At 35.5% G+C, this 24667-nt stretch overlaps 1 long non-coding RNA gene across 2 annotated transcripts in view; it reads right to left on the bottom strand.

Moving 5' to 3' along the window:
* The window catches only part of LOC131760137 (uncharacterized), a 91393-nt gene that overhangs the window by 21023 nt on the left and 45703 nt on the right, over positions 1 to 24667 (bottom strand). For both annotated transcript variants that reach the window (XR_010841224.1, XR_010841225.1), the window contains exons 3-5: positions 6787 to 6902; positions 5885 to 6001; positions 4188 to 4259 (exon numbers count right to left, since the gene is read on the bottom strand). This is a non-coding gene — a long non-coding RNA (uncharacterized lncRNA). The remainder of the gene's footprint in view (positions 1 to 4187; positions 4260 to 5884; positions 6002 to 6786; positions 6903 to 24667) is intronic.

Genomic DNA, 24667 nt, shown 5'->3' with positions numbered 1-24667 from the left:
TTGGCAATCTGGTGTTATCCGGAGATGCTAATACGTGAAGTTACATGTCAGTGAACAGTGTCTCCTTTTGCCTCATGTTGAGGAAATACCCAATAACAAAGACCAAAGTGTCCCAACATGCAGAGGCACTCTGTGTCAAGAGTCGGGTAACACAGGTAAAAGTAAATCTGATTCCCAAACAGTTCCAAAAGTTCCCAAACAACTTCAGAGCACCAGAGAAGCCAAAGAGGCTTGCTCCCTAGAACTAAAGCTATTACTTGTGATACTGGCATTTGTTTTAAATCTATTTTTGCACACAATACCTTTCTACAGACAGCTGCAAAACACTCTTCTGAGAGCTCCAAAGATTTAAGAACACATCCAAATCAGCAGAAAAGCATTTCACAAGAAGGAACTGCCTGCCACTGCCTCACAGTATTAGCAAACACGGACAAAGTTCACCACATGCAAGAGAAAGGGAATCACACATTCACGATCGACAGGCTTACAACTCATAGTTTCTTACACCTAAAACAAGAGACAACACCCAAGCTGCTGCTGTCCACCCTTTCCAAAATCCCAGCTCTTGCACAAATCCCACCAGACCCAAGAAAACGAGCCCAACCTCACCCCAAACAGGGTCGTGAGCATCACAGACTACATGGAGAGTGGAGCGCTGTAAGAAACGTGGGAGGGGCGCAGGACACACACCACAACAAAATAGAGGCGACTCCAAAACTCTCAGGCGCTAGCCACACAGGTATTTCAAAGGCACAAGGCCAGACGACCAGGGTCCGGCAGGATGGGGCTCCTCATCAAGCCGGTAGCCGCCAGAGGCCCCCCCCTCCCCCGGCCAATCTAACGACAGCAGGCCCCCGAATTAACCCGTCAGGCCGCTCTCCCACCTCCCAAGCACACAACTAACAGGCTCTTGGCAACCTGGGGGCTGTTGGGGGCCCTCTAACGCTACAGAGAGCCCCCCAAGCCGTCCGGAACAGCAGGATACCCCAACTCGTGCCTCGGCGGCGGCCATCACAAGAAAACGGACTTTTACGACAACTCCCACAATGCTCGCGGCCTACAACTCCCAGGGTGCACCGGGCGGCGCCGCGGTTAACCCTGTCGTGGCGCCGGGGCTGGCGAGCCCTTCTCCTCTCCCCCTCCCAACTCCCAATAGCTGCACTTACTTTCACCCTCACAGTCCGAAACTAACTTTGGAAATTTTGTCAAGCAGCTACAGTTATGCTATCTCGGTGCCTTCTTTTATCATACAGACAACTTCAGCTGCCCAGAAAATTATCCCTGACAGAGAACTTTTTGTTATTTCCAGAGCTCTCCTCACAGTGCCAAATGTTTATCATTTACGGGGACGTTTAACTTCAATTAATCTTCCCCTTCGCCCTTATAATTTTCTGGCGTTTTTCTGAATTATTATAGCCTAGAGCGTTTGGTACTCAACTTTATTAATTTAAAATCTGTTTTCCAAGTTCTGGGAATCAAGAGAGAAAGACTATCTTGTAACTGACCACAATGTTCTACATCTCTCCATTTTATAGGACGAATTTCCTCAACTATTTGACTAGGAAATTCATGCAACTCTAAATAAGTCCTAATAAGACAAATTAGTTATGGGCAATATATCTTTTAAATTTCAAGTTAATTTTTTTTAAGGGAAAACCTCATGTGCCAACATACTTTGCTTCCCCTTTTCTCTTCTATGGATAGACAATCAGATATAGCATAAACTGCTGCTTTATTCTTTTCTGACTAAAATATCAGCAAACAAAAGGTAAAGAAACACTTTAATATAATCTGAAAAATAAACGAAGACTTCATTCTTTCAGAAACCTGCACAGCGCATCTTTTTCTCACGAAAGAACTCCTTTAAAGTCTTCCTCATTGTAATTAAAAATAAGGTTTAAAGGACATTTCTTTTAAATATATTGCCCATAATTTCAGTAAAGATGACAATCACATTTAGAGATCACTGTATCATCAATATAAATTAAGTGTCTAAGCTGTACTTACACAAACTAAATTGCTCAGACGTGTAACTGACTGACAGACACAATAATTGTTTGGTATTTGACGCATACACTAAAACAACAACTAGAATTCTCCTAAAGTATCTGCTATTTTTCTTATACCCAAATATAAAATAAAATGTACACAATGTCTGATTTTTCCATTGGAGCATTTTGCCATTTGAAAGGGCACTCAAAATGTATCCTGAATTTCAAAGCACAAAACTCAGAAATCATAATACACAAACAAAAACCCAAAGCCTTCTTGGAAAGATACATCAGCAAAACTCTATTCTACAATATTCTATTTTAAACGTATCTTTTAATATTACATTTAGCTTATTAGTAAATGTTTTGATCTAGTAAACTACAATGAGAAAATCTTTCTCCATCATTTATTTTTTTTCACTCATGTTACTGTATGTAGTTTCATTAACAGTTAAGATAAATGCTACATACCAAGACATAAAAAATTATACATACATATATGTTTTGAATTTTAGTTCATTGTACTATTTTAGCTTCTGTATTTTTCTAATTTTCACTTAACACTTCAGTCAGAATTTAGGTAGAAGAAGTTGCATTGTTTTCCCCCTATTTTTTAATAGCTGCCAGACCATAAGAATTTAATGCATATTTTATATATTATTCTTCTGATGTTAAAATATATGATTCATAAGAAAGGCTAAGATACAAGTCAGAAATGAAACTTATCTCCTCGTATATGTATTACATGCTTACAACTCTCTTCTCAGTGCTATGAGATTAGATTTTCCATTAAGAGGTTAATCATTTTTTTCTTTGCTTTGCTTTTATCTTTCAAATTATAAGATTTAAAAATTGGTATATTAAAGGGCTATATTTAAAGATTAAAAGAGAAGTAATTTTATTTTTTTTAGGTTACCATAATTCTTCTTTTAAAAATAACTTAGAAGTTTAGTATATCCTAGTTAAGTAATTTAAGTAAGTCTTAACCTATATACTTAATATTAACGTGAGTTTCTTTATAATATAACAAATGTATTATAGAAATGAATTTTTCAAATTCATACCAAAAATTTAGTATTTTTCTCCCAAAGTTTTAGATTCTGTTTTATCACATGAATTTTTACGTGTATTTCTTAAAAATCTAAACCTCTATACTATGATTTTTTAAAAATATTCACATGTAACGGTATTAATGTATTTAAAATCAGGGTAAATCTTGTTTATTCTTGAGAATATATGTTAATAGAAGTCAAACACTGCAATCTATTTCTTTTTCCAAATGTGGTATTGGTGACAAAGCTAGAATGTACAGATTTGCAGATCTTACAACAGATTCTATATAAAATTTCAGTAACTACTTCTTTTATCCTTTTAACTTCATAAAATACTTGAATGCATCTCTAAATGTTTGTTTAGACATTTTAATTGCAGTTTTAGTTTATCTGCTTTAAAACATCTGATTTTCATATACATAATTTATACTGTTCATGCAAGTAAACTGCACTAATAGAATTACTGCCAAAACCAGAATGAGTTGCTAATATTCTTTTTTGCTCAAAAAGTTAGTCTGTCTTTTCTTTTCCGACATTACCAGTGTGACACAAGCAAAAACTGAAAAGAGGTCACACACAAAGGACAGGTTCTTGCCTGATTAAACTAATTGGTTATATTTACGTTATAACCCTACAAAGCAATATTGTGAGTCTATCCCAGAGTTTAAGCTTCTCTCTCAAATCTTAATTAACTTTAATTCATTGGCCTGCTTTTAAAGCAGTGACCGGTCTTTCAAATTTTTCAAAATAGTCTACTTTTTATTACCGTATACGTTTACATTTATGTTTAGGAATATTCTAGTTGTCCGAAAAATCTCTAGTTTCTGATTTTGCTAAATATAATTTTAATTTTATGCCTTAAATACTTACAAAAGCTGGATGATGGGAATCCTATTATCATGTCAGTCTATGAGAAAGTGCAAAAACAATTTTGCATTCATTTTTTTCCAACCAATTGATCTTTTTAAATCAAAAATTTCCAACTAATTTGTTTTATTTAATTTAAAAAATCTTGCTTTCTTTCCTCTTCATAATGTTTGACATCAGTTAGGATGAGCAAAGCTTAAGTACATGTTACTTCTTTTCTCTTATCGAAATGCTCTCTTTTCAACAGATGGATAAACAATGGAAAACGTTTCCTTACCTAAAGATGAAATGTTTCACTTTCAAAAAGAATCTTCAAGGTTTGTCTGGAGATAAGACTTTTTACATTTTCCTGTGGAAATGAAAAAGGTACAGGTTAATGATTATGATCACTTCTACTCTGTAAAAAATCATAATAGGATGATGGATATTTGAATCTTTTTAGTCTTAATTTTAGAGAGCAAGGCCTAAATAGAATTTCATTAAATCAATGCTGTCAATTAAAAAATCATCTTGTTTTACAGTTTAAATTTTATCACAGAACCACCACAAGGTAGTAGTTTCTTATACTTACTTGTTCTGCATTTTATTCTGCCATTGATTTTTCTTGTTTTTATGCATATGGCTCAATAGTTTTAATACTCTTTCAATATATTGAAGTCATTAACTATATCTGTTTTAAGATTTTTCTAATACATAATAATGCCTCCTTTATATATAGTTTCTATAGTCTAAATTTCAAATAAATATGTGAAAGAAAAAAATCCGAACTCTAAACTTTCTTTCAAAAGGCTTTTTCTAACTTCAAATCAATTTCTCCCAAAAGAGATGTGTAAAACACTACCTACTCTAAGGCAGAAATACGAATACTCTAATAAGACAGAGTAGGATTTAGGCTGAATTTTTAAAAACAATTATCCTGCTCCCCCCTCTTCCTCTTTGTGCTCATAATTTTGTCTCCACTTTAATTCAGGATTACATTCATTAACTCACATCATGCCTTCTCTCCAAAGAAAAATTACCTTCAGCTTGGAAAACGTTCAGATCCCTTACATTTCCCCTTATTTTCACATAAGGATCTACTATTTCAAACTGAGTATTAATGAGTGTTAATTATGCTGTTTCTCCCCGAATTTCCTTTCCTAGACCTGTTTCTAATTCTTCCCTCTATATGATTCAACCATACCCCACTTAGCTTTTTTTTTTTTTTTTTTAAACACCACCAAGATTTGTCTGACATTTCTTTCCCCAACATTTTAGAGCATATTCCAATTTTCTTTTAAGGGTTTTGATGCATGTATCACAGTCTGGCTAATGGTACCTCTCCATACTCCAAACATAAGTAAATTCACTCCCCACTAGAGACTTGTGGGCTTTCGGTCATCAGACCCTAGAAATTTCCTGTTCTTCGCCAGGACATCCATTTGGGACTCACATATGGATGAATGACGTTGGCGAGCGAAGGTGAATTAGATCCACAAGAAAGAATGCCAACCACAGAGGCCACTATTCACATCACCGAAAGTATCTTGCTCAAACTACCTTGAGGCTTTAGAGTTTTTAAAATTCACACGCACAGCACTAAAAAATTCCTTTCCTCATGTTACCCTAGGCTATCTTCAATTTCCTAAGCCTTTTTTCCAAAGGATGTAAACTTTGTGGTATAATATGCACGCGCAAAGCAAAGGTTTCCTCTGAGGGTAGGAAAGTTGGCCGCTCACGGACCCAACCAGTTTCTAGGTCAGAAACAACGTGACCTCCGGGGTCTCTTCCCAGACTAACAACTTGAGCTCTGCCTCTCATTTTGTCAGTCGTATGCTCCCGAGGGATTGAAGAGAAGCATATATAGCTACAGCGTGCCTCGGTTTGTTCATCTCTGACTTCATTCCCTGGCTCAGTACAGCGAGCAGACGCTGAAGTGGGAGAAGCCAGGGAAGGCAGAATCAAAAGGCCAAAAGAAGAGAGACTTAGACTAACCTGGCATCTATTCCTCAGCTCCACCCATTTTCCTGAAGCCTCCCAGCAATGGCGGTGGGCTGTGGCGTTGGGTGAGGTTGACGGGAACAAATGGACGGCCTCCAGTATCTCCAAACCCTACAACAGTGCAGGCAATGAGGGTCAGAAATAACAGCAATGTTTTTCTTTTTTTAATAAGAAAAAAAAAGAGCCAGGCTAAAAGCCTCTTTCTAAAATATTGACATGGTAGGTAAATGCTTTTTTTTTTTTTTTTTTTTTTTTTTTTTTTTTTGCAGCACGCGGGCCTCTCACTGTCGTGGCCTCTCCCGTTGCGGAGCACAGGCTCCGGACGCACAGGCTTAGCGGCCACGGCTCACGGGCCCAGACGCTCCGCGGCACGTGGGATCTTCCCGGACCGGGGCACGAACCCGCGTCCCCTGCATCGGCAGGCGGACTCTCAACCACTGAACCGCCAGGGAAGCCCAATGCTTTTTATAAAGAAGAATACACAAGTGGGTTCAGAGCCATAAAAATCTTATCTTGCCTTCAGCCTCAGTGCTATTGGCTTCTTTTTCTCCATGTAAACAGACAAACTAGTCCTCATTCAGTGACCCAACGCTCCCCGAACTGGGGAGCAAGCTTAGTGGGGAGCCTTTAAACCCCTCGGAGAAACTCCCTCCAACACACCCCTGGCTCAGTGAATTGTGAAGGAAACTCAGCAAAGCCTTATTAGCGTTTTGGGAGGATTCTGCCCCTCCCCTGTTCAGAACTCCACGCCAAATTAATCTGACTCGTTAGATCCTATTGAGACACTCCATTATAGGAAAGAAAGCACTAAGCTCAAACTTAGTTAAAAGTAATTTTTTTAAAAAAGCCAAGATATATTCATCCTAAACAGTAACAGATTAACATTAACTGCTTACCAGTTTCAGCACCAGCTGCAAACGGGCTTGATTCTTCATTTGCTGCAACCATAGATGCTGCCAAACTCTCCCCCAAACTTCCTTTTCATTTTAGAAACCAAGTTCCTAGAAATAATCTTTAAAAAAAGAATTTTCTTTACCATGGGCTTTTAAACATTAACCGCAAATCCAATCTACCACTGTTTGGCATAAAATTAGAGTTCTCTCTCTCTGTCTCTCTCCCTCCCTCCCTCCTTTTTTCCCTCCCTCTTTCAATTAATTAGGGAAAATTCACTGACTTCTCTATCTGCTACCTGGGTGTCATTTTAAAACTGAAGAAACTTCCCCCCTCTTTTCCTTCATTCTTATTTGAAATCCCCCTTTAAACATACCACAAATTTCCCTGGCTTCGATGCACTGCAATCTTGGCCGAATTTCTTCAAAGTCTACTCTCATAGAAATGTAAAATGAGGAGGTTGTACAGGACAATCTCCAAGGTCCCATTTAGCTCTAACATTCTATATGTGTCTATGATGATACAGAGAAACTGGACCAACTCCATATAAGCACCCAAATTTGGGCCTCATTTCTGTGTGTGTTACTGCTGTCACTGTGTTTCTGTAAACTTTTTGCTAAATTACAATATAACACAATTTTTCTGCCTTTCTAGGTTACCAGTCCCCTCTACAGTTTGCTTCTTCAAACTAATTATTTTCTTTCTCTAAGAAACCATCTGTATCTCTAATAATGTTAACTCTATCCTTCCCATCAAGACTATCACTGCCACCAGCAGCCCTTTTCTGACCTAACTGAGAATCTCTTAATAACAGTGACACGTTCTTCTAAGTAAAACAATAGTGTTTACTTACCCTACTGTCATCATAGTCATCCTCCTCATCATTTATAACATTCATGACAGCTTCCTAGATGGCAGACGACTAATTCTAAGCACCGCACATTTAATCCTAACAACCTTCTAATGCAGATTCTGTTATCGTCCCCATATTACAGATGAAGAAATTGAGGCAAACAAAGGTGAAGTGATTTGTCCAAGATGTATTCCTGATGAGTGAAGGATCCAAGTTTGAAAACCATACATTCCGGGTACAGAGCTTGCACCCTTAACCACTATGATGCCCTGCCTTTCTGCTTAAATGATTTCCATGGGCCCGCCCACCTCTAAAATCCTCTGATTACCCAGTACTTGATTACCTCAGAATATCTAATTTCTTAATTGATGAATTAGGCATAATCAGAATATCTACTTTATAATTGTGAGAATTAAAGAAATTTAATGTAAAGCACTCAAAACAGTGCCTGGCACAGAGTAAATAGCTTGAAAAGACATCGGCAATTATTTAATGGGTGAGCTCTCAATTTGCAAAGGAACACACTGAGGTCAGAAGTTAGTGGAAAAATCTAGGACTGGAGCCCAGGAGTAATGCACCACACTTCTTTTTAAAAAATACCATTTACTAATGCAAGGCAAACTTCAGACACACACTTAAATTTTAAGACTTTAAAATATCCCATGTCTTGTGTTTCTTAGCTCAGGGCGTTAGCTATTGAGCCACACAGCTCTTGCTAAAAGGCAAATTCCAGGGAATCAAGGAGTCTGGCTTTGCCTGTCTTCACCTCCTGGTGCACAGCTGGGCTTTGCTAACCAGTAAGTCAGCAGTGTCTGTTTTTGGAAGAGCAAGCTTACCAGAGGCTTCCTGTTTATTAAAAATGACCACCATGTTCAGAATAGGTTTAAAGTCTTTTCAAATAGTGATATTGATTTGGTGAAATGTATTTCTCACCAGAGGCCCCATACTTGAAAATGAGCCCATTTTATAGGTACAAACTGAAAAAAAAAAAAAAAAAAAAATTGTATTCAAAAGGAAAGATCTCCTTCCCTGTATAAACAAAACGCGCTTGCAAGGGTTGTGCAGGTAATATTTATATTTTTTAATCAACGTGAAGTATCAAATATGATAACAGTAGATTCAGGCATGCATTTGCGTACAGCAAAGAATCAAAGGGCTTGACATCAGCACAGTTGAAGCTGAGCTCTGCACTCTAGAATTTTACGTGGAAACAATCCCTTCACTACTGTAGGTATATTTTCTTTTTGTGTCCTCATGGCAATAAATAAACACACACACGCATTTTGTGAGAAACAAATGCTATACTAACATACCAAAAAGTTATTACATTACTTGGTTAGAAAACAGCTACTGAGGTAATTACTATTCAAAAGATAAAAGAAGCATTTTTTTTTTTTAAAAGAAGCATTTTTAAGAAGCACATAAATCTGGTAATTCTAAAGATGATTAAAATAAAATATCTCAGTATAATTTATAATTTCATAATTTATATCATCAGCATCAGATTTGCAGTTATCATATACGGTGATACTGGCTACCCTGATTCCCTCTCAAGTTCTCACCCAAGAATCCAAGTTCCTCAAACCTTTTTATTTCTGCGACCTTCTTCAAGCAACATCGCACCTTGCCCTGAGGTCAGAACCCCAAACTTTTCATCTATTAGCTTAGGTAAATAAAAAGGAACACGTCTTCATTTTTTAATGTTTACTGAGCTTTTCTTGTAGCTCAATTCTAGAATTTTGAATACACTTTAAAAACATTAAATACTATTTTTGCACAGGATTTTCATTTTATACTGGTTTGTGTTACTAACCATACTCTTAAAAACTAAAGCCCCACCTAAGAACATTAAATTTGCCCTTAGTCCAGAGAAATTTTAAGTCCATGCTCCCCTCTTGAACAGGCACACAAAATATTATCTCAAGAAGATTTTATTTTATTAAAACGCGTGGTATTTTTTTAACTTTTAAATATTGGATCCCAAGGGGGTTTTATTTGTTTGGGGTTTTTTTTGTTTTGTTTTTTGACTATTTATGATGGAGAATTTCAAAGAAAAGTAGAAAGAGTATAACAAACATTGTGCATACATCATTTCTATTTAGATGTTAATAGTTATTCACATTTAGTCGTATATGCTTCATCTCTCTCTCTTTTTTTCTTTGCTGAGATGCGCTAAAGGAAATTATAGACATCATGGCATTTCACTCCCAAATTCTTCACTGTGCTTGTCTGAAAAGTAAGCACATATTCCTACGTAACCAGAATGCCATTATCACTCCTACAAAATTAACAGTAATTCCCTATTACACAGGCCATATTCTAATTTCTCTACTTGGAATCTAATTTTCTTGATAATATCTTTTAAGTCTCTGTTCTGTCATCGGTGACAGTACACACACGTTCTTAAATAAAAGCCATCTCTAAAGTGGCTAATTCCAACTAGTTCTGCTAAGGAAGCAATACCCACCTTGAACTGCTCCAAGTCTGTTATCTGACAGACCATCAGGCATCATCTAATCTTGCCCTTTTGCCTGTTGGGGATGTCACGTTAAATCAAACACTGATGAGAACTGGATAAAAGATCCTGTGGTATTTCAAATAGATATCTCCCCTCAATAATCAGTGTGCATTGAGGAGCAAAGAGAGTGGGACAGGGGACCATAAGCCCTAAATACAGTCACATCGTTTAAAATGGGGTTGTTTTGCCTCACTCAGTACACGTCTATAAAGCTCAATCCACACGAGATGCTAAGGTGGTAATTTTCGATAGAGTCAAACTCATTGAAACTCAGAGGAAAAAATTCATTTTTCCTTCAATCATTTATTTAACTCAGTGAAAGTAAAATTATAATAATCCATAAAGGTGATGGAATAACTGGATTATTTGGATTTCTAGGAGTGAGGAATAAAGAGGCTTTTTGAGGGGTTTTGGGAGGAGACTAGAAATTAACCTGACATAAATTTTGTTATGCTTTGTCATACAGACCAGGGCAAAAGATCTCTCTTGTCCTTTTGTAGGAAATAATCAGAATAAAGAAAATAGGTAACCTAAGATTATCTTTTCTTTTCAATTTCATCTGCAAGCTATTTGTTTTTCTAGAAATGATCATCTATCTATACATAAATCTCTATCTATCTATCTATCTATCTATGTCTTTCAAAAACTGATGCAAACAAAGGAAGATGGTTAGTCAAGGATTTTGCAAGCTCGGACACTTGAAGTCTATTCTTCCATGCTATTTAGGGTGAGAGCACTGCCTGGAACAGCTAAACAGCATCCTTTTTTTTTTTTTTTTTTTTTTTTTGGCCACCCCACACAGCTTGTGGGATCTTAGTTCCCTGACCAGGGAATTCCCAACAACATCCTTTCTCAAGCTTTACCTTTTGAATCTTCCCCTTCTCTCTGAAGCCACAAAGCCACCTTAAAAATGTGTGCTCTCATTATTGAAAATATATATATATTTATTTTTAACCAATGAATGAACTAGTTAAGGAAATACAAATTTTGGTTTGTTCACTGAGGTAAAACTAGGTGGGGAAAAGATACTTCCCCTTTCCTTTGTAACCAAACCGTACCATATTATGTTTCCTCTCTCTCTTTTTTTTTCTTTTATAATAAGAGAACTATAGCAAAAGTATGAAGTAGAAAATATTTACTGATAGTATCAGAATTGAGTGAGGCATACCCATCGGCGCTCAGCCACGTGCCACCCCCTCAAGAACCTCATTCTAAAAGACATGCCAGCATGCCCACATGTACATTTACAAAAACGTATGTGTGGAAACATTTACATTTGATATGATAATTTAGGTGGAGGAAATCAAAGTGAACTGCTTTCAAAAATGGGAACAAAGGACAGTATGGGAAACCAGAATCCAAAGACAGTCCTCCGTCTTTTCCTTTAGTAATAAAAAGCTTTCCAGCAAAATAAATAAATAACGTAACTGTTGGCTACTTCCCCTTACCACTCTTCAGAATAAAGGCAAGAAAAATGGCAAATACGCAAGAAGTAAAAAAGAGCTGTAAAGGACCTATGGAGATCTAAAAAACTCAGAAATCGGGCTTCCCTGGTGGCGCAGTGGTTGAGAGTCCGCCTGCCAATGCAGGGGACGCGGGTTCGTGCCCCGGTCCGGGAAGATCCCACGTGCCGCGGAGCGGCCGGGCCCGTGAGCCGTGGCCGCTGAGCCTGCGCGTCCGGAGCCTGTGCCCCGCAACGGGAGAGGCCGCAGCAGTGAGAGGCCCGCGTACCGAAAAAAAAAAAAAAAAAAAAAAAAAACCTCAGAAATCCATCCCTGACCAGTGACACTGGCTGCAGAGCCGCTCAACGCACATGTGGATGGACAGACAGGCTGTGTACCCACCCTTGCCCATGTGGTCATCCCTCCGGATGCCTTCCTGCCCTCACTCAACGGGCTGTTACAACTTCAAAAGACACACACACACACACACACACACACATCAGAAAACTTTAAATGCCTCAGAAGAAAGGTATTTTTTTCCCTGTACAGATTTACTTTCTAAGTGACGTTTACAGTATAAGTAGTCCTGTGTTATGCCATCCTTACAGCATGTCCAAGAAATAGAATGTTGGCATCATTTACTTACATAATAAATACTTATTGATTACTTCTATATGCCTGGTAATAGAAACATTGGTCTTTGAAGTTGGAAGTGTCCTTAAAGATCATCTAATTCAAGTTATTCACTCTACAGAGGGAGACAAGAGACGTAAAATGACTTACCAAGGTCATACAGCTTTCTGAATCGTTTATCTTCTTCAGTAGATGGCAAAGAGCTCAAAAGAAGGAACTGCCAGGGACATGATAGAGAATAGCTAGCAAAACTAAAAGATGAAGAATTGTGCTTTCTGACAACTTTTCAGAAGAAGGAAAAGTTCTGGCCGTTTTCTCCACCCCTCCTTTCTCACTTCCTACTCCCTCACACATGCACCCTGATGCGGCATGGTCAACCAACTGCCTCCTGGCTTGCTCTCCAGCCCAGGTGTGGTGAGAGGGAGAGATGATAGGGAAAAAACAGGACACTGGCTATAGGACATAGAGGCTCTCCAAGGCACAGTCCAAACCACGGTTCAGAAAAACGGCAGGATCCCTACAGATTGAGCTTTAAATCAAATATTGATAAGGTGGTTCCTCTCTATGAGAATCCATAGCTCATTGCATGGAAACTTTAGGGCAGAACAGCTCAGGGTTTAATAGAGAACAATTCTTACAGTGAAAAAAATGAAGGGGAAAGAAGAGAAAGAGAGAGAGAAACTCATTTTTTGGTCATTCATTCAATCTCCTGATATGGGACCTTATTGTCCCCCAGTATGAATGTTAATGGTCTCTTTTAACAGAAAGGGTCAAAAGGAGCTCATCTGGTGCCTATTAGGACTGACCATGCTCTGGACAAATAAGAAACTGCCCTTAGGAATTTTGAGGGAAAATGTTTGGAAGATTCTTTAAAAAAAAGTAGTGATGTTATATCTGTTAGCATGTAATTTTTCATTAACTTAAAAATTTCTTATAGTATTAAAAAATCTATATTCTGGCCTCTTAAAGTAGTTGCCAATAACAATGAAAGCTTAGCAAGTAAATTCTGTTTATTTCTAAAATATATTTTAGAAAGTCCTCTTGCTACAAGAGGACTTGGAGCTCTCTTGTTAAATATAATACTTATAAAGAGACACTTGAGATCCCTTACTTTCTACCCAATCTGTATTTGTTCAAAAAACTGTATAGTTGTTTTCTTTTGTTTTGTTTTACCCCTGGCCAAACCAGCCACCATCTATTTTCTGACTGCACCAAATCTTAAATCTCCTTTGTACTCTAAATCATGTGTCCAAGCAACCAACTTTAGAGACACAAAGGTACATATATATATATATATATATTTTTTTTTTTTTTAAGAAAAGAAACCTATTAGACGATTAAGATTCAGTTTACAGGGCATTGAATCCAATGCTGGGGAAACTTCAATAGAGGTGACATATTAATTAAGACACGACCAACAAGTTGAAAAATCCAGAACTTCTGCCTCCTGTCCAGTTCTCTTTTCTTTTTTTTTTTTTTCTTTTTTTAAAATTTTTCTTTTTTTTTCTTTTTTTTTTCTTTTTTTTTCAGTTCTCTTTTCTATGCACTGGATTTCACCTTTCCAAAATGCTTAAACATTCATCACCTTAATTAATCCTGTAAGGAAACCTCTGTGGTAGATAGTTATCCCCATTTTCCAGACAAAGAAATTACTATAGAAGTTTACACCAAGAGTCACTGCCAGACGCAGAATTGAAGTAGATCTCCTGGACACGGAATCAGAGGTTCTCCTAACTGATGTCTGAAAACAATAGTTTCTGTTTGTTTAGCCTCTACATTCGTACTGTGTATATTATGATTTTTCTTTTGTATCCCAATTTTTTTAAAAGCAAACAAAATTAAACACACCCTGTTTGAATTGGAGATCAGACTGAATACAAATATTTCCCGTGAAAAAATGAATTCCAACACTGCAACCTCCCTACTACACAGTTATGGAGAATGTATTGACTTGTAAATTCCCTTTGGACCTAACACCAGGTTTTGCCATGGCTGGGAAGTCCAACCCTATAGGTTTTCCTATTTTATAGCGATCATTTAATACAGAAAAGAGCCCGCAGTCACAAGGAATTCACCAAATAAAACTGGTGTAAACCCATTGAACCTGTGGCCAAGGTTATATGTCCTTCTATGCAGACCTAGAGAGAAGTGATAAGGAAGAGAGAAGGGGGAAGAAGAGAGAGGAGGAAACTTCACCAGACAGGCTCAATAAACTCCATGAATGGGATCCCCACGGGGTTTGAACCATATGCCAGTGAGCTCTTCTAAGAATAGCATATTCTATGTTGGTTAGGGTCACCCAATAGATTTAAAGCTGAGAAAGAGAGAAAATTGAACAAATACCAAGGAAAAACAAAAAAAAATTATAGTAGCTTTCTCAAGGTACATTTAGAGATAATGAACTAGACTTACTCCTGTTAATGAACAAAAATACCACATATGATCACAATTTGAAAAACAAGATGTCACAGGACCCTATTAGAATCACTTGACACTGCTCCTTTGTAAAATTATAATATTATAAAAAATTATTATATTTTGTCAAGAAGTCTAGGTCATTTGTTCAATGCAAAGGGATTGCAAACAGGCTTTGTCAGAATTGGCAGTTAACTAGATCTTTCCAGGTTTGTAGACAGAGAGGAATAAAGATGTTTCTTCATCCCCCTTCCCCTCCCACCCTCCTCCACCCATCATCCATGTTTCCCTAGAAAAATAGTCCTGGGTAAATCAACTTCCAATTCCATCAACATGAAAAAAAAAAAAAAAAGTAGGGGTGGGATCACATTTGGCCAAGTAACTGCTTTGTAACAATTACAAATGTAGACCCAGACATTGGGTGAAATGTGGTTATGAGATTAATGGTATGGATTATCAGTAAAGATGAGTGCCATTCTTCAATGCTATTTGGATAGCTCATAACACTTTTTTGTTGTTGTTGTTGTTTGTTTGCGGTACGCGGGCCTCTCACTGTTGTGGCCTCTCCCGTTGCGGAGCACAGGCTCCGGACGCGCAGGCTCAGCGGCCACGGCTCACGGGCCCAGCCGCTCCGCGGCATGTGGGATCTTCCCGGACCGGGGCGCGAACCCGCGTCCCCTGTATCGGCAGGCGGACCCTCAACCACTACGCAACCAGGGAAGCCCTACTCATAACACTTTTGATTAAGCCAGGCAAATGACGTTGCAAAAGTCGACAGTAATTGTTTGCAAATTACTTAGATTAATCTCGGAGCTTTTTAAGAGAGGTTTGGGATAGCGCTACCGATGGTATAACGTAGTATCACAGTTTAGTTCGAACCATAAATACAATAAATATATAAAACCAAAAGAATATACATATGTGCTTCCATACATCCATTCATTTCTTATTTCTTTGGCTATGGCTATAATACAGGTTAAAAAAAGGTTTCGAAAGTTAAGACGGCTCTGGAGACTAGTTCTAACCCAGCCAAATGTGTATTAGGATACAATGTTTTTAAGTCAAAGCCTGAAAAACTGCGAGAGGGTGAACTGGTCTTCTTGTCCATTTTTATTAACATTTATATTTGCACAACGTATTCTTTTTGGGTAGCCGATTTTTTATCTGTGAGTTGTGAGCCAGTGCTCATCTGAATGCCTAACAAATCTTGGGAATTAAAAATGCTACTAAAATTCTAGTCAACAGTGACAGTGAGACGTGATCAAGGCCAGAGGTTTTGTTGTTGTTTTTGTTAACATGTGGATAGCAAAAGAAATGTAGTCAGTAGTTGCCAAGCTTGAACAAATAATGTCACTGAGAATGCTCAAATCTCTTTTCTTTGGGCTAAGTTTCAAACAGAAAGTTCTTCAGCAAAATGAGATTTCACTATAAAAACAAAACATGAGAAGCTAATGAAATTTTTTAAATTTTATTTTAAAAAGGAAAGAAAATTGTATTGAAATGGGATCTAATTTCTCTAGTAGTAATTTTAAAAAATCATTGCTTTGTAATATTTGTTTTATGTGGTATGTTGCAAACATTTTAAACCATAATTTTATATTTCTTTTTTTTTAAAGTATAGTTGATTCAATTTCAAGGGCACAGCAAAGTGATTCAGTTATATATACTTTTTTTTTCAGACTATTTCCATTATAGGTTATTACAAGATATTGAATACTGCTCCCTGTGTTATACAGTAAATCCTTGTTGCTTATATTTCTTCTTATCTGGTACTTTGTAAAAGAAAAAACAAGTCATAAAAACAAAAACTTCTGGACCAGTATTGAGAGTTTTAAAATATTATTATTACCTACATTAAAACTGGCAAAAAGAAAATTTTGCCACTGCTTTTCAGTTCTTTCTAATAATACTTTGAAAATATAGATAAGATTTTTTTAACATTACGCAAAATTAGAACTTCTTAAAGATTTATCATGATCAAGAGTCTAAAGGTTAGCATTATATCAGAATTCTTTGATCAAAATCTAGAGAGGAATATCATTTAGAATATTTGAAAATATGTTTTAGAAATAGGCACAATTTACTTGTTAAGCTTTCATTGATACTGGCAAATACTCTGAGACCAGAATATAGATTTTTTAATACTATAAAATTTTTTTAAGTTAATTAAAAATTACAGGTTAACAGATATAACATCACTATTTTTAAAATGTTTTAAATATCTACTGAATGCATAATAGTAAATAACAAAACAGTAAAATGCCATTTTAGGGGTTTTTTTGTCATTTTAGTTTTCATCTATGGTTCCTATTTGATATCAGCATACATTTTTTGTTAAATCATGTTGTTTTGTTTTAACTCAAAAACATATATATATTATTTTTCTTAAATGCAGTTCATTATAATTGAGTTCATTTTGTTTTTAAATCAAGGACTAATACCTAAACATTTAAATAGCAAATTCAGGAGATAATAGGGCTTATCCCTAACATTTTTCTCAATGTTGGTATAATTCCATATAATCACTCTAAAACCAATAACCATGTTTTTATAATGTCAGTATATCTGTATGAAAACCAAAGATCTGCGCAGGACTATTGCCTGGGTGAAGCCCGACAACTGGATGTTTGTAAACATCAGGTAGCTAGAACCGAGTCGTCTAACCTTTGTGCACCTCTAAACCAAGCTATCCATCCCTCTGCAACTTTCAAGACTGTGAGTTTAATTCTTTAAGAAAGTAAAGTAAATGCAATTGATTAGCATGGATTTGAAGGTTCTAAAACTGTATTAAAATTTCCCTCCTTATTGATTCTTTCTATAGTAGCTCCTACGTTCTGTGTAATACCCATTTTACTATTATTTTTACCCCATAGAATGTGTAATATTTATTTCTATATCAATGCAAATACTTAGTTTGGTAGGATAAGATTATGAACCATGTTTTGAGTTACATTTTGCATCAAAATTGTAATCTGCTGCATCTGTTTCATTTAAGCCTAAGAGTTGGCAAAATGGAAAGTTTAAAAAGAATAGTATTATTTTCCTTTGAAAATGTTACCTATTTCACTACAGGTCTCAGATAAAATGAAAATAATCCTTTTCCTGAAATTATTGTTTTAGCAAATTTTAAAAAATAAAATGCAAGAAATCTTTAATATGCCATATGGTTTCTGTTTCTTGCTACTATTTCATTTATTTGTAAAAACAAAAATGCATTATTTTTATATGCATTTTTAAAACCAATAAATAAATATGTGACTAATTCTAGAATGTATACTTTATGTTTAGAATTTATAAATAAATTGAAGTAAGTAGAAGGTTTATATTCCAACTAAAGGTTACAAAAAGCTGAGCAATAAAATACCAAATTACTTAAATTTTTGCACTCAAAATAAAATTTTGTTCTTCTGCTTTATAAATGTAAAAAGAGCTTAACTGAAATAATTTAAAAGTTTTTATATTTAGTTAAAATTGCTTTTGTTTTTTAGTAAATGTTTTTAAATAGGATTTCTATCCAGAATGTATACTTTTCCATTGTTTTACAAACAGTATAATGCAGGGTTTTTCTAATTCAATTTTTCAAAAATTGAAATTAAAAAATCTTAAGCAATTAATACTTTCTTAGCATCTCCTTGTTTTTCATAGAAATAAAACTTTAATGAAATTAGCTCATCTTCCTTTTAGTATTTCAAATATTATTATTTCAAATATCAAGAATTTAAACTTTTAAAAAGCATAGGAAGAGTTTTCAATATTTACAATAATGTTATTCCTAAATTAAAATATTTATGAATTAAAAATAATTCATCTTAAAATTTAGAAATTGCCAATTATTTCTTATGGGAGAATGTAAAAAATTATATTGGTTTTTAACAATGTCATATGTTAACTATTAGTCCAAAATTGTTTAGTTTAGTCTTTTTTAATATTTGTGAATTATTAAAGGCAGATTTCTGGACTATGTGAACAATGAATTTCTATAGTTATCAATTACGCTGTGATCAAACTGTTCCAGCTTGGCAAAAATTAAAACAACGTAATTTAAAAGGATAATATCCTCTTTTTATAATTTGGTTTTTTCTTTTAAAATAAGGTTCACATAAACATGTGATAAAATGTCTTGCATGCTTCCAGTATATTTATAAGCTATGATTCCCCAATAAAACATATTTTAGTCCTATCTTCTTTTTTTTCTGAATTATAAATCAATTGCCAAACAAATTGATTGTTAATAAGCAAAATTTAGTTTTTCAGATTATTTTAGAATTATCTATTTTTACTTTAATTCTGAAGATACATGAAGTTAAAAAAAAATATGTACAGCATTTCATTTCATTTAGTGATTAAGGCCAGTATCTGCCGCAGGCTTTATAAAAGCTTTATGTTAAGAGTTTAAAATATTTAATTATGCCATCTTGAAAAAAACATCTTCAAATACTACAAAATTGCAATGAAAGATCCTAAAAGTTACATTTGGAGAAATTTTAATTTTGGGTTTTGTTTTCTTTTTACATTTTACAATTTAGTTTCATAAAGTTTAGGCTTTTTGTAAACAGATAACAGCCATTTCATGTCTGATATTTGGAATCGTTTTGATAATATTTTTGTTTGTAGAAGAACTGTCTTTTAAATTTTGTGTGTGCCTGAACCTTTCTTTAAAGCAGTATCAGAATTAATGTTAATTTTACTGAAAGTATTCCATCAGTCTATATTTGAAGAACAGTGAGATAATAAGAGTTAAATACTCATTTAACTCTTCCTGGTTTAAATATTATAATTCTAATTTTCTAATAGGACATATGACAGGTTTTTGCAGTAGTAATTTCTGGCATGAATGGGTTTCAAATTTTGTTTTAATTTAAATATCTGATATATTTCATGGACTATTAATCTACTCGATTTTTACCTTGAAATTTGCAGCCCAGTTCAGTTTTATGTGAACATTTTCTTTAAATGTTTAAAATAATTCATAATGTGTTTTTAAAAATATTTTTAAAAGATCATCTCCCTTTAGCTGACCAGATCAATGTAATTACTTTTGAATTTCTGAACCTTTATAATTTCATAGCTTGGCTGTTACTTTAGCATCTATCGATAACAATCCTAATGTGTACTGAACACACTGGTAATAATTCCCTCCTTTATTTAAATTGTGTAATTCACAAGAATATACAAATACCACGTAAACAGAACCATAGGGTATCACATCCAGCTGAAGATGGCTTAATGAGTTTCTTTTGTCTTCCGGTTAAATCTTGTCATCTCATCTGAAAAAGAAAGGTACTTAGAAGGTTAGACTTGAGAAAACGTTTTCAGGGTGGAGAGGAGAGTCATTATGAATAAAAGATTTTCTATCCCTCATAAAAATAACTTCCGATTTTCTTGAAAGAGGATTCTCCGAGAGCCTTACTTTCTTTTCCTATAAATTATACACATTTCATTGAGGTTGAACGCACAGGAAAAAAAAAATGTTCATGAAATTTCTTCCTGACTCAAATCCTACGGCCCTTTTCAAACTCTCAGGGCGAAGTACGATTATCTGGTGAATTGATCGGTGAGGACGAACAATTCACACAGTTTAGGATCCTCAAAATCTTTTTTCAATGAGGAGATTTTTTTCCTTTGAATTATCTGAATAATTGCTTCAACTCTTCAGTTCAATTTGCATGTCTAGACAGGAAACTAGACTGAATAAGGCTTGGAAAGACTGTGAGTTTTGAAACTGCTTTTTTTTTTGAAACTGCATTTTGAATTGTAATTCTTACTATCTTCCATGTATAACCTCACTGACTGCTTGCATCTGAGGCCTTCCAGAAATCTTGTGACATTTAAGCATTCATCCAGTAATATATAATAAATATATGTATGTTTTAAAACATAAAATATATGTATATGTATATGTTTTAAAACTTACCAGGGTCTGTTCTACTTTTCCTCAGATCTTCTTCACGTGGCACTTATATCCAGGAAAATATAAATGATCTCTCCTCCCTCACCCAGTTTTCATGAACAAATAAAAGTGTTCTACCTCTTTATACAAAAGGAAAAAGTCCGTATTTGTGGTTTTTTAAACACATTGCTGAAAGACTATTTAAAGGTAATTCTTTTTAAAAAGACCACAATGTAGCAATGGTTTGCTTTGTTAGACCTAGATTTATTTGCTCAATTACATTTTGCTGAAACCCTTTAAAAAAAAGTTATTGGTCATTTCATAGGACAAAAAACAGGCTACTTTAAAAAATCATGTTGTTTGAAGAATATGCAAAAAGGAAATCTAAATCTTTAATCATCATTTTTTCAAATGGCTAATGGCAGACGGCAAAGAGTTTAAAATGTGATTGAATGAAGGTGGTCAAGAGGTACAGCCTTCCAGTTACAAGATAAATAATTACTGGGGATGTGGTGCACAGCACCGTGACTCTAGTTAACACTCTGCTATATGTGGTATATTGGAAAGTTGCTAAGGGAGTGAACCCTAAAAGTTCTCAGCACCAGGAAAAAACATTTTTTATAACTGTATGAGGTTATGGATGTTCCCTGAACTTACTGTGTTAATCATTTTGCAATATATGTAGGTCAAGTCATTAGGCTGTACACCTTAACCTTATACAGTGCTGTATGTCAATTATATCTCAATAAAACTGAAGAACAAAAATAATAAAAAGAAATAAAAAATTTTTAAATGATTAATCCAGAAGCTCTAATAAATGTTAGCTTATGGCTCCAAAAATTGCTATTGCTATATTGATAAAACAAGACTTTGCATGGAATCCTTCATCTTCAGCCATATTATTTTGTTTTTTATTTGTTTTATTTATTTATTTTTTTAGTTGCACTGCTCGGCATGTGGGATCTTAGTTCCCCAATCAGGGACTGAACCCACGTCCCCTGCAGTGGAAGCGCAGTCTTAACCACTGGACCACCAGGGAAGTCCCATTTTCAGCCATTGAAAATAAATTACTCACTCTCCCTCCAGATTAAAACCCGGAAAGTAAAGCTTCATCCAAAACCATACAAGGCCTTGAATTTTGTTAATCAACTGGTCTTAAAACATGACTCCAGCAATATTATTTTTCCTTGATGTTATTGTTGAAACCCACAAAGGAGCTCTTTGACATTACAAATAGCACCTATTCACTATAGAACAAGTTGAGCTAACCAAAAGGAAAAAAAATATTAAAAACAAAAAAGGATTTAATCACAAACCCTGTAGAACTGTTAGATTCCATTCTGATGTTGAAATTCATGAGACTGTCTTTTGAAGATGGTCCTTTCTTAAGCTATTTTGGTTTGGGTGCACCTAGATAAATTCTTATAAGCCTTTCCCCTCCAAAAAAATTTTTGCCAAGGGGATTTATGTCTTCATTTCCTCATATGATGGTTCCTTATTCATGCCCTCTTTTCTTCTCAAAGTGCACAAACTAGTAACACTAAGGAGAAAGGAGGCTGGGCTAGTAAGTCTACAATCACCTTTCCAAAAAATTGCAAATTCCATTAATTAGTTGAAAATCTTTCATTTATAAAATCTGGTCACCTTCTTTATCACATATCCTCTTCTATTTATCTTAAAAGTAATTTTTAATATTCTGCCTCATAGAAAAAAAGCGAGGTTCCAACTTCAGATAATAAAAGCTATTATTGAGTAGCTGGGGGCCAAGGGCTCTGGTAAGTCAACAGGGCTCAATAGGGATCAAAACAGTAAGAGAGGGGAATTCCCTGTCGGTTAGGACTCAGCACTTTCACTGCCCCCGGGTTCAAGGGTTCAATTACTGGTCAGGGAACTAAGATCCCCCAAGCCTCGAGGCGCGTCTCACCTCAAAAAAATAGTAAGAGAGTAAAACCCCTTGTCCCTCAAACATTGTGCAGTGCATTCAGTTATCTCATTCTGTAATCTTCCTTCCTAGAATAATCCACCTCTGGTTCGCCTTCTGCAATTACAGAGCTCATGCAACTTTACAAAACCACTTCAGATTGTTTAGGGTGCAAACCCTTTCCTATTTTTGGACAAAAAGGGTAAGATTGGAGCAACTGCTACATAACTGGAGCTATGACTCAACTAAACTTTTGGTTTTCAGAAGAGAAGCCTTTACACCCCAGCAGATGGAGATCAGCTAAGATAACCCATAAGTATGGAAACCATTCAGTGTGGATTTTCTGTTGTAGCCCAATTTCATAAAATGCTATTCTTTTCAATTAAGTGAATTATTAAACATGCACTAAATGTGATACAAATTATAACCCTGAAAGACGTTTTCTATCAATAGACTCATAATTCAGAAAAAAGGACATCCATCAGATAAAGTATCCCCTTTCTAGTTGGGGAAATTGTCACCATCAAGCCCAAGAATTTGGACAAAATTTCTTTATAAGGGATATTAAGTCTGATTTCTAAGTTTTCAGTCCTCGGCTCCACAAAGGGTACAGTATCTGGTAACTAGGGTGTACATTTTTGTTTCACGACATACTCGTGACCACAGTCCCTTTACTCTTGACCTACCTATTATTATACATTCATATCTGTCTACATTATCCTCAAATAACCAATCACTTCAATCAATTCCATCAGTACTACGGGAACTAGAAAAAGGCAAGCCTGTTGTCTGACGCTAAGAAGCAGTTTGCACAAGATATTCCATCTACTTGGCCCACGTAGACATGACCTTCCCACTGATGACTGAAGGGCTCTTGTTGAGTTCCTGACATAGCAAAGAGAAGGAAAGAAGTAACTGAGCCTTCTCTTCTACCTCACACACCACCTGTCAACAGAGTTCTGACCACAGAGGACAGGCTCACGGAGCAAAAGCAGAGTGCTTTTCGGATCTGACGAACCTACAGATCCCATAGAGGGGAAAGTATATTTTGGCTTTGTGGCCCAAACACTTGGGTTTTATATATTGAATATTTCTGAGAAAGAGCATATGGAACTCAAATAAATCTTTTCAAAATCCTTGGGGTTTTGTGTTGTTGTTTGTTTGGGTTGTTTTTTAACTGTAAATCTACAAAACATTTTGATCACTGTGTTTCTAAATGTACTGCTTGTAGAGGTCCATTTAAATTTCTGTTTGAAAGTAAAATAACTTTCAAATAAGTATTGTGGTGGTGATTTAAGGAACATCATGTCTTCGTCTCATAGACTCTGATCCTCTTATGTCCTACAAGCAACAAATAACACCATCTAGACTATTGGTAACCTACACTATTGTTCCTGGGGTGTTTGAGATGAATTTCTGTGCAAATGTCTTCATAACTTAAATAAATAAGCAAACCAGTGCAACTTGGCTCAGAGGTAACAAATAGACCAGAGTTGCTTCTCTTTGTCTTTCAGGCTGCCCAGCTTCAAAAACAGATACAATCTAAAGTGGAATGGTCATTCCTCATACCTGATTTATGTAACATATCATATTTAATATTTTGATGGGAGTACTGTCAAGAAAAATAATGTATTCAGGAAATTCTAAGTTGGTTTACATGGAACAAGCAAGCTCTGGTTTATAGGCATTTGAAAGTACTTTTCCATAACCATGTCATGTAACTATTTCTTAGTTTTCCCTTTTCTTAAATGACCTCATTCTAACAATTATAACACCTCCCATGTGTATATGAATTTGGTGCTTTTACAAACATTATCTCTTTTGATCCTCACCGTGTCGATAACAATATTATTAGACCTATTTCAGGGTGACTAAAAGCACAGACTCTGAAATGAGACTGATGAGAATTTGAATCTTGGTCCTCTTAGGTTTCTAGCTGTGTAACATTGAACAAGCTTCATAGAGTTTCTGAGCCTCAGTTTACTTACCTGTAAAATGGGGATGATAATAATGTTTGCTCCACGGGATTGTTGTGAGGTTTAAATGAATAAAAGTGCTGAGTATATAGCAAGTGCTCAACAAATGTTGGTATTTAACCAAAAGGTAAATGAAACTGAGAGTCATTGAGAGGTGTGCCCTTGATGCAACCAAGGCTAGGACCCAGGTTTGGAACTTCAAAGCCTATGATGAAGCCCTCTCATTTTGTTTGCAAAT

The sequence above is a fragment of the Kogia breviceps genome, chromosome 7 (genome assembly GCF_026419965.1).
Source record: "Kogia breviceps isolate mKogBre1 chromosome 7, mKogBre1 haplotype 1, whole genome shotgun sequence".
In the NCBI taxonomy this organism is placed as follows: Eukaryota; Metazoa; Chordata; class Mammalia; order Artiodactyla; family Physeteridae; genus Kogia; species Kogia breviceps.
The sequence above is the reverse complement of the archived record's forward strand: the minus strand, read 5'-3'. Positions and strand labels throughout refer to the sequence as shown.